Raw genomic sequence first — 9,935 nt, 5'->3', positions numbered from 1 at the left:
CCACGGGGAGAGAGAGAGAGAGAGAGAGAGAGAGAGAGAGACACAGAGAGAGAGAGAGACAGAGAGAGAGAGAGAGACACAGAGAGAGAGAGAGAGACACAGAGAGAGAGAGAGAGAGAGAGAGAGAGAGAGAGAGAGAGAGAGAGAGAGACACACACAGAGAGAGAGAGAGAGAGATCTGGTAATGAACACAATCAAACACAGAAACAGAGAGAGAGAGAGAGAGAGAGAGATGTTTACGGATACTCAGGTTTCATGGGAACTGAAGGCTCCGTAGCTCTTTTCTGACTACGTTTATCATAGATCTTACTCTGTGTGGGAACGTTGTGTGGTATTTTGCGTGGTACACATACTGTCTGTCTCGACTGGCAACAAAAATCCACTACGAGGCCTCTGGCGTCCGCAGGATAGAGTTGTTGTTGTGTGTGTGTGTGTGTGTGTGTGTGTGTGTGTGTGTGTGTGTGTGTGAGGCAGGTGTGTAAGTGATGAGGGAGAACCTGATGTCATATGAAGAGGCTGGGAGACTTCCTCCTCCTCTTCCTCCTCCCCTCTATCTGTTGCTGTGGCGAAGGACTTAATGTGAATGTTAATGATGGATGATGTACGACGTAAGTGTGTGTGTGTGTGTGTGTGTGTGTGCGCGTGTTTGCGCGAGTGCGCGCGTGTGGACGGTAGGCGCTCAGAGAAGGAGGGAACGGGGGTGGTGGAGAGAGAGAGGAGAGAGAGAGAGAGGAGAGAGGGAGTATCTCATTTCTCCGTCCTCTCTTTAAAAGCCATTAGAGATGACAAACACTGGCGTTGTATCAGCTGGCTGCACCTGGCATTAAGGCACGAACGCTTAAGACAATAATTAGCGTGTGTGTGTGTGTGTGTGTGTGTGTGTGTGTGTGTGTGTTGTCTGTCCCTGGCGGCGTCCATAGGCAGGGTAATGAATGAACACGTCTGTCTATAGGAGCCGCCGCATCGATCCCGCTGCTGTGACTGTCATCCTTCAGCTGGCCAGGCTGGGAGTAATGGGGACGTAAGGCCTGCAGGCCATGACTGAGTCCTCTGTCGGTTTAAGAGTCTTCGGTTCCCTCCCCTTACATGTGTCAGATGGAATACCCACGGTGGGGGGTTTGAGCCGGCCTATAGTCAAAGATTTAATTTGAAATTCATCTACATGGGCACATGGGCACTTTTTTTCTTTCGTCCCGGAGAGATTTCATTCTTGCTTAATGGAGAGCTTTACTCTACTCTGCGTTGTCATGAACCCGCCGACCCTGCCATCTCACGTGGTCTCCCTGGATTGGCCGAGCCGCGTTGAGGGGGGGGGGGGGGGGGGGGGAGAAATATGACCGTGTGTGACTGTGTGTGGCTAGCGGACATATGTGGACTGAGGACTACTAACCCTTCCTGCTTCCTGCTGCATTGCACCCTGGGTAATGAGGCGTGAGGTGCGCTGTGTGTTTTGTTATCCAACGGGAGGGTGATTCCTCCCTGGAGGGGGTAGATCTAACACCTGACTGGGACTGGGGGCCGGGGGGGGGGTGGGGGGGCGGCTCAGCTGCACCCCATAATAACACCCCCCCTGAGGCTTCCAGAGATGCTGATGCAGGGCCACCCCCCCCCCCCCCCCTCCCTCACTCAGCTCCGTTTACTGCGACAGCACTCGCTCTGCTGAGCTCCGGTGTTGAGCACTAAAGGATGATGCTACCATTAGCATAATGGCCCTACCGTAGCGTAGCGCTTGCAGGAGGAGGTGCGGTTTTTCATGGTCGGTTTTTAATGGTGTGGTGGTTAACTCTTAAGAGACAGACCCCACCCGTAGCCGTTAGCATAAGAGCATCGGTTCGGCTAATGCTCCCCTCGCTGCTGAGGTTAGCGAAAACGATGCTAGCGCATCTAGCTTTGGCACGAGGAGGACGTTGCAGTGGGTAGCGAAAGAGCAGCAGTGCGTCGAGGTTACAAAAACACTGCAGCTAGCGTTTTAGCATATGGGTACCGTCGTGTACGGCTGTGGCGCAGGAGGTAGAGCTGCCATCTAATGATTGCAAGGTTGGGAGATCAGCGGTTCGAGCCACGGCTGGCCACATGTCGAAGTGTCGTTGGGCAAGACACTGAACCCCAAATTGCTCCCAGTGAGCGGGTCGGCCGGCGCCTTGCATGGCAGCTTGCCGCCATTGGTGTGTGAATGTGTGTGTGTGAATGGGTGAATGAGAGGCCATTGTAAAGCGCTTTGGATAAAGGCGCTACAAAAAAAAAAGTGGAGTTTTCTATAGGCCCTTACTGCGGTGTCGTCCTATGGAGACAGTTGGTCGTTTGACAGTTGGTCGGCTCAGCACTTAAGAGACAAAAGGCGGTCGGTCTCTCGGGGGCCGTGTGGCTGAAACGGCCAGTTAGCACGAGCGAGGTGACAGTTATAGGGTGTCGACGCACCCTCACATGTGTCTATAGAGGATCCACCCGCGCTCTATCAATATTGATTCTGCGCTGCCCAGTTAAATATAGTCAATACTCTAATTCCCTCAAGGCCCCCCTGGTGGGTTGGTTTTTCAAGGCCATGAAAGGACGCGAAAAACAGCAACAGACCTATCAACCTATCAACTACAGTCACTTCTGTCACAGTCACCACCACCACCACCACCACCACCACCATCATCATCATCACCATCAACATTGTTCAAAGGGTCAATAGCAGAGCCCACCACTACCCTCTTTTGTGTTTTTTTTTCCTTTATTTAGCTTTGCGGCCCCAGGGCGTCCATATCTGTCATTGACTAGCTGTGTTGTCCCTAACTGCCTGTTACTATGGGAGGAAGTGGAATGAACACAATCAACCATGGAAACAGAGAGAGAGAGAGAGAGAGAGAGAGAGAGACACAGAGAGAGAGAGAGAGAGAGAGACAGAGAGACAGAGAGAGAGAGAGAGAGAGAGAGAGAGAGAGAGAGAGAGAGAGTATCTGGTATTGAACACAATCAAACACAGAAACAGAGAGAGAGAGAGAGAATATTGGAGAGTATTGGTATACAGTGTTTCCCTAGGTTTGCTGCCTTGGGGGGGTGGCATTTTAACCAACTTTCTCTGTCAGAACACTCAGCAATTATATTTGCTAACGTTTGAACTTGCTTACTTTCTATCTGCAGACATCACAGCCGGCAAAAACTCTCGCGTGCACACTTGCGCAAAATCTTGTATTATTCTCCAGCGCTGGTACAGCGCGAAGTGTGGAGATAGGTCTGGCTATGCGAGACTACGGCAGACTAACATTACCAACGAGCCTATGGGCTTGCCACTCGCCAGATTCGGGTTGGGTGCGTTTAAAAAACGTGGATATTTTAGCCTGCTTGTCAGATGTTTGGTGTCTACGTCCGTAATAATTCCTCTTTCTAGGGGGGGCGGGGGGTTCCGTTTGGGAGGGCGGCCCGCCCCCCCAAGGCAATGGTAGGGGAAACTATATCTGGTATTGAGGGACCAGGGCAGAAGCCTCTCCCCATGACAGTATCATACAGATCGGCCACGTTGGCACGTCCCCCCGGCCCCTCCATCGACGTGTGTCAGGGGTAATGGATGCATCGGCATGCACGTCCCCGCCCTGCCTCTCTGGCCGCGGCGACCTCTGACCTCCGGGCTGCAGCGTGGGCGGGGCCTGATCCCAGTCTAAGCATAGAGGGCGGTGGGAACGTGGGGTGTTGGGATGGCTGGAAATCCACATATTGATAAGTTTGTCTCCTTTCTCTCCCTCCCTCCCTCCCTCCCTCTCTCCCTCTCTCTCTCTCTCCTATCAATTCTCTCCTCCTTTCCCTCTCTCTCCCTCTCTCTCTCTCTCTCTCTCTCCCTCTCTCTCTCTCCTATCAATTCTCTCTCTCTCCCTCCCTCTCTCTCTCTCTCCTATCAATTCTCCCTCTCTCTCTCCCTCTCCCTCTCTCTCTCCCTCCCTCCCTCTCTCTCCTATCAATTCTCTCTCTCTCGACCTCTCGCACCTCACTCGCTCTGTTCTTCTTGGCTACTTCTCTACTGTCTGTTACTTCTTTCCTTCTCCATCGATCTCTCTCCTCCTGCTTCTTCTCTCTCTTTCTCTCCCCCTCCCCTCCCCTCTCTCTCTCCCTCCCCTCCCCCCTCCTCTCTCTCTCCCCCCCCCCTCTCCTAGGAGGTATGAGATCAGTCCGGTGTGTACAGACCTGCAGGGTCAGATCCTGAGGTGCTACAGAGAGAACACAGGGAAGACTCTGCAGTGCTCCAACATCGCCGCTCTCTACCTGCAGTGTGTCAACAACGCCAAACAGGTGGGTTCCATTACACACGTGTGCGTGTGCGTGCGTGTGTTGGATCTACGTTTATTCTCTTAAGTGACAATGCAGCAAACGTCGAGCTGATCGTCTGTTTATGAACTTGTGACGTTAGAATTATAAGGTTCTATCTCCATTTTTGTCCAAATTGAGTTTCTTACATAATCTGATCCATTAGGTGTTTATTAATGTATGCGTGGTGTTATTTTTAAAATGTTGAAATTTTTGAGTTAGTAATTCATCAAATACAAAGGTTCCATCTCACAAAACATAATGGAATGTAAAAGCTTTGACGCTCAATATCTCTGAACTACCCTAAACGGAGATAGAACCTTATAATTCTAAACGGAGATAGAACCTTATAGTTCTAAGCTCACGAACTGCAAGTGTTGTTTCTCCTCCTAAACTACACTCTTTTTGTTCTCTAAAGAATGACAAATATGTGCATGCTCCGTCATGGGCCACCGACATGTAAGTCCCTTGCTTCTCTCTCATCCCTGTCTTGTCCAGCCAGCTCACTCCCTCTGTGTCAGGGGAGGCTGGCGGAGGTAGACATCGGAGGACGGAGGGCTCGTCGTAACACACGGAACGGAATCCACACACGTTAGGGTTAGGGTTAGATAATCCAACTAACCCTTCCTGATTCCGGTCCGTGCATTACAATGAGCCCAGCCTCCGATTTCAGCCTCCCCCAGCCTCCACCAGTCTCCCCCAGCCTCCCCTAGCCTCCCCCAGCCTCCCCCAGCCTCCACCAGCCTCCCCCAGCCTCCCCTGGACTGTATAGACGTGTGTGTCCATAGCTACATCAAAGATGCTGTTTTTTTGTTTGTTAGCCAAAAACACCAGATGTAGCGTTTACGTTACGTTTCCTGTACGTGTGTGGTGACTGTAGGTGTGTAGTAAGTAGTAGTCGTAGTACGCTGTCTGAGTGTCCTAACTACTGGTTGTCGTCCACCATAAGAGTGATGGTGGGATGAAGTCAAGCATACACACCTCCCTCTCTCTCTCTCTCTCTCTCTCTCTCATCCCACCCACTCAGCCGTGTGCATCCTAAAGCACTGTCATAAAACACTGGCATACAGGGGGCTCAGCTCTCCACACACACACACACTCACACACACACACACACACACCGACCGACCTCCATTTGTGTCTGTCTCGCCCCCTGCGTTAGCGAGCGTACGCACGTTTTCCGCTTGGCTAGCGCTCGGCGCTCTCTCTAAAGCCCTTCTCCTTCTCTAACACGCAGGTTCAGACTTCAGCTCTGTTTCCGTAATACCTGCCGACACTGTGACTCGTTCCCCCGCCTAAGTGTCTGTGTTAAATGTAATAAGGCCAGGTCTGGGGCTCCCTCTCTGTCACTCCCATACCAACCCTCCCCGTCCCCCCGTCCCCCCCTCTACGTCTGAGTGGCGGGGGATCGGAGACGCGGTAGGCGCCAGGGTCGCTGCATATGGTAATAGTAATGTCACAGAGGTTGATATGATAGGTCTCCCTCCCCTCACGCCCCCGCCGGGCGCACGCCACTCTCTCTCTCCCCCAAACCCGGGTCGACCGAGACAATTTACATCCAGATAGGATTTCTATTAGATTTTTTCCCGCCGATTTGACTGTTTTAAGAAAGGGAGAAAACCCCGTTTTTTTTTTCCTGTTGCACTCTCTCTCTCTCTCACTCTCTCTCTCTCTCTCTCTCTCTCTCTCTCTCTCTCTCTCTCTCTCTCTCTCTTCTCTCTGTCTCTCTCTCTCTCTCTCTGTCTCTCTCTCTCTCTCTCTCTCTCTCTCTCTGGGGTATTGGTATTAAATCTGTTTGCCGGGGGACAGCGGACAGGCTTTAAAGCTATACATCATGTAAATAAAAGATATGTTTTATTCATTTGTGTTGGTTGCGGCGTGCGAGAGCTACCTGTGGCCTCTCTGGGATTGCGTTAGTGTGCTTTCTCACGGCTAACACGCTGTTAGGATGTTGTAAATTGTGGGAGCCGGGCCTACAATATATATGCTAATCTATTTTTATCAGCTTCCCACAATCAGAGTGCAGCAGTCATAGGTGGCTTCTACAGTGAGAAGGCTTGTTTTAAATCATTAGGCGGAGGCAAAAAAATATAAACCTCCGAAAAACACTAACAGTGTATCTGATAAGGTTATCCGGAGAAGACGACAGTAAAGAGGAGGAATCACCTAGAGGGAGCTTCTTTTTTTTTTTTTTTAAGTAATAAAAATACTATAAAATGCCCTTTTATTACGTTATGATAGCAATTCAGAGTCTTCCTCTATGACGTCTCCTCACCAGAGAAGCGGCACTCCTCGCACACTCTCGACCACGTCACGTGATCTCCTGCACTACCCTTTCCTTTCTTTCTCTCAGTCATATCACCTCCCGGCTCTCTCACTCTCTCTCTCTTTCTCTCTCTCTCTTTCTCTCCCTCTCTCTGTCTCTCTCTCTCCCTCCCTCTCTCTCTCTCCCTCCCTCTCTCTCTCACTCTCTCTCTGTCTCTCTCTCTCACTCTCCCTCCCTCCCTCTCTCTCCCGCTCTCTCTCTCTCTCTCTCTTTCTCTCTCCCCCCCTCTCTCTCTCTCTCTCTCTCTCTCTCACCCGCTCTCTCTCTCTCCTCCATCCCTCTCTTCCCCCCCCTCTCTGGGAGGTGTTATTGTGTTGTATCCGATCTCCCGCCTTGACGACTGCAACACACTCCTGGCCAGGCTCCCCCATCCTCCGCCTCCGCCATCAGACCTCTGCAGCTCATCCAGAATGCTGCCGCCCGTCTGGTGTTCAACCTCCCCAAATTCTCCCATGTCACCCTTCTCCTTCACACCCTTCACTGGCTCCTGATAGCAGCTCACATCAGATTCAAGACCCTGGTGCTCGCCTACCGGTGGGCAAAGGGAACAGCCCCTTCCTACCAGCAAGCAATAGAATAGAATAGAATAGAATAGAATAGACTTTATTGTCCTTGTACAGTTGCCTATACAATGAAACTGTAGTGGTTCTTCTGAAGGTGCAAAAACAGAAAACATTCACATATTCACAAACATATACACATATAACAAATCACAAATATTACACACTAGACAATTAAAAAGCGAAAATGCTATAAAACAACGTTATAATACTATAATAATACTGTAAAAATATATAAATATTACTATTATTATTATATTATTATTGTTATATATTACAATGGTCACCCCCCCAAACACCTGCCCGTTCACTCCGCTCTTCCACCTCTGCTGGCTGACAGGCACCACCGCCTGTATGCGCATGCGACAGTCGCGCTACGCGGTCACGGCTCTTTACTGTCCTGCACCCCGCTGGTGGAACGAGCTTCCCACTGCTGTCAGGACTTCAGAATCACTCGCTCTCTTCCGCCGTAGACTGAAGACCTCCATCTCTTCAGGCTACACCTTAACTGTCCCTCCTGAGACATCTTCTTCCCCTCTACCCCCCCTGTTAATAAATAAAACAATTAAATACATTTTTAATTGGGGGTCATTGGCATGACGACTGCCAATGACCCCTGGTTCCGAGCATAGTTACCATGTCTCCTGCTATGACTGGTGGATAGACGATTCACTTACTTAGTCAAATGTATTTGTTGTAAGTCGCTTTGGTTAAAGGCGTCTGCTAAATGCAAAAAATTAAATTAAATAAAAAAATACATAAATGCAATTCCAGAAGCTCACACAACAGCAGAGCAGGAAGTAAGAGGAAGGAGGAGTCAAGGTCAAAGGTCAAACGCACCCAGGACAGTCACCCAAAAAAGGCTGCAGGTTCAGACCCCAGAACCTCAACGACCTTCACCCGTCCCCTCGGTCGTGTTTATCTAAAGACGGCCACTCTGAAACCCCCCCAACACCCCCCAACCCACTCCCTCTACCCCCACCCCCCCCAACCCCACTCCCTCTACCCCCACCCCCCCCCCAACCCCACTCCCTCTACCCACCACACACAAAAGCCCCGTCTTAACACCCTTCAAGACCTTCAAACGGCCACCAAACATCTCCATTGTAATGAGTCGGCCTGCGATAGCAGTCGTCCAGATGACCCCATCGACAGACCATAATAACACAATCTACAATCTGGCCTCGAATATTGACTCCTCCAAAAGAGAGACGTGGGGTGGGTGGGTGGGTGGGGGGGGGGGGCAGTGAGGTTGTCATCACCAGGCCTTTGTGACTGATAATTACTGCTCCTCCTTATCAACTGGGCTGCGATAACACTTAGACCTGGGCCCATCCTTTTATGTGTCGCCTGCCCCCCCCCCCCCCCGTCACTTTCTAATGCATACAGAAGCTAAACGGGTCCAGATAGCCGCGCCCGCTAGCTAGCCGGCCTGGGGAGAAAGGAGGAGGAGGAGGGCCAGAATGGAAGGACAGATAAAGTGTGAGGATAGGAGGCGCTCTCTCTTTTGAGAGGCTCATGAATAGAAGTTTATCACAGGGGGGGATCTCTCTCTCTCGCTCACTCTCTCTCTCGCTCACTCTCTCTCTCTCTTTCGCGTGCGCGTGTGCTCTCACTCTCTCTCTCTCTCGTGCGGCGTTCGCTCTCTCTCTCGCGCTCTCGCTCTCTCTCGCTCTCTCTCTCTCGCTCGCTCACTCTCTCTCTCTCTTTCGCGTGCGCGTGTGCTCTCACTCTCTCTCTCTCTCGTGCGGCGTTCGCTCTCTCTCTCGCGCTCTCGCTCTCTCTCGCTCTCTCTCTCTCGCTCGCTCTCTCTCTCTCGCACACTCCTTCATTCCACATTCTCACCGCATCACTGCTTCTTTCTCTCTCTCTCTCTCTCTCTCTCTCGTGCTCTCTCTCTCTCTCTCTCCTTCTCTCTCTCCCCTCTCTCTCTCTCTCCTTACCCCTGTTTCCTCAAACCTCTCCATCCCCCCTTTCTCTCTCTCTGAGGACCCTAGTGACAGAAGAAGCTCCCTGTTTGGATGTTTAGTCAGTGGGTGAAAACTGGAACTGAAAACTGAAAACCACAAAAAAAACTGGAACTGAAAACTGGAACCACACCATATTTCTTTCTTAAGGACCTTTGCCGTGTTAACACGATCCTGCTCTGAACAGAAGAAAAGCCTATTAGTGTTATTTTGCGAGGCTACGCTGCTGTTCAGAAGTGAATTGTCTCTTCATATCAATTCAGTTATTTGGCCCCATCCCTTGAACACAATCAGTCACACGTTTGGAGTTCGATCAGGCAAATTAGGGATGGCTTTAGTCGAGCCTTTTTTGGGAGGGTTTCAGATTAACAGAGTTAATGATGTTGTTCACATAATTACTGGGGTCTGCCTTGTTAATGGTGCTGTGTAGATCGAATTGATCCGTTTGGCGTAGAGCAGCGATAGGGAGGAGGCCCTGGTACGGATGAGTCTAATGAATTCAACTCAGAAATCAATCCGGAGAGAGCGCTACTCTTTCCTTTCTTTCTCTTCAGTCATATCACCTCTCTCCCGCTCTCTCTCTCTCTCTCTCTCTCTCTGTCTCTCTCTCTCTCTTTCTCTCTCTCTCTCTCTCTCTCTGTCTCTCTGTCTCTCTCTCTCTGCCTCTCTCTCTCTCTCTTTATCTCTCCCCCTCCCTCTCTCTCCCCCCTCTCTGGGAGGTGTTATTCAGTTGTATCCGGTGCGATAGCCCGGATCAAATGTGTATCGACAGGGAGGGGGGGGCTACGTGTTAGGGATTTG

The 9,935-nt window shown here is 50.8% G+C and overlaps 1 long non-coding RNA gene across 1 annotated transcript in view; it reads left to right on the top strand.

Annotated features, from left to right (window-relative positions):
- The first annotated feature begins 4,130 nt into the window (after positions 1–4,130).
- Positions 4,131–9,935, top strand: part of LOC308163383 — a 6,057-nt gene continuing 252 nt past the window's right edge. Inside the window, exon 1 of the long non-coding RNA XR_013937613.1 lies at positions 4,131–4,266. This is a non-coding gene — a long non-coding RNA (uncharacterized lncRNA). The remainder of the gene's footprint in view (positions 4,267–9,935) is intronic.

The sequence above is a fragment of the Nansenia antarctica genome (assembly GCF_963989245.1).
Source record: "Nansenia antarctica genome assembly, chromosome: 8".
NCBI lineage: Eukaryota > Metazoa > Chordata > Actinopteri > Argentiniformes > Microstomatidae > Nansenia > Nansenia antarctica.
Note: the sequence above shows the minus strand (reverse complement) of the source record. Positions and strands in the feature narration are given on the sequence as shown.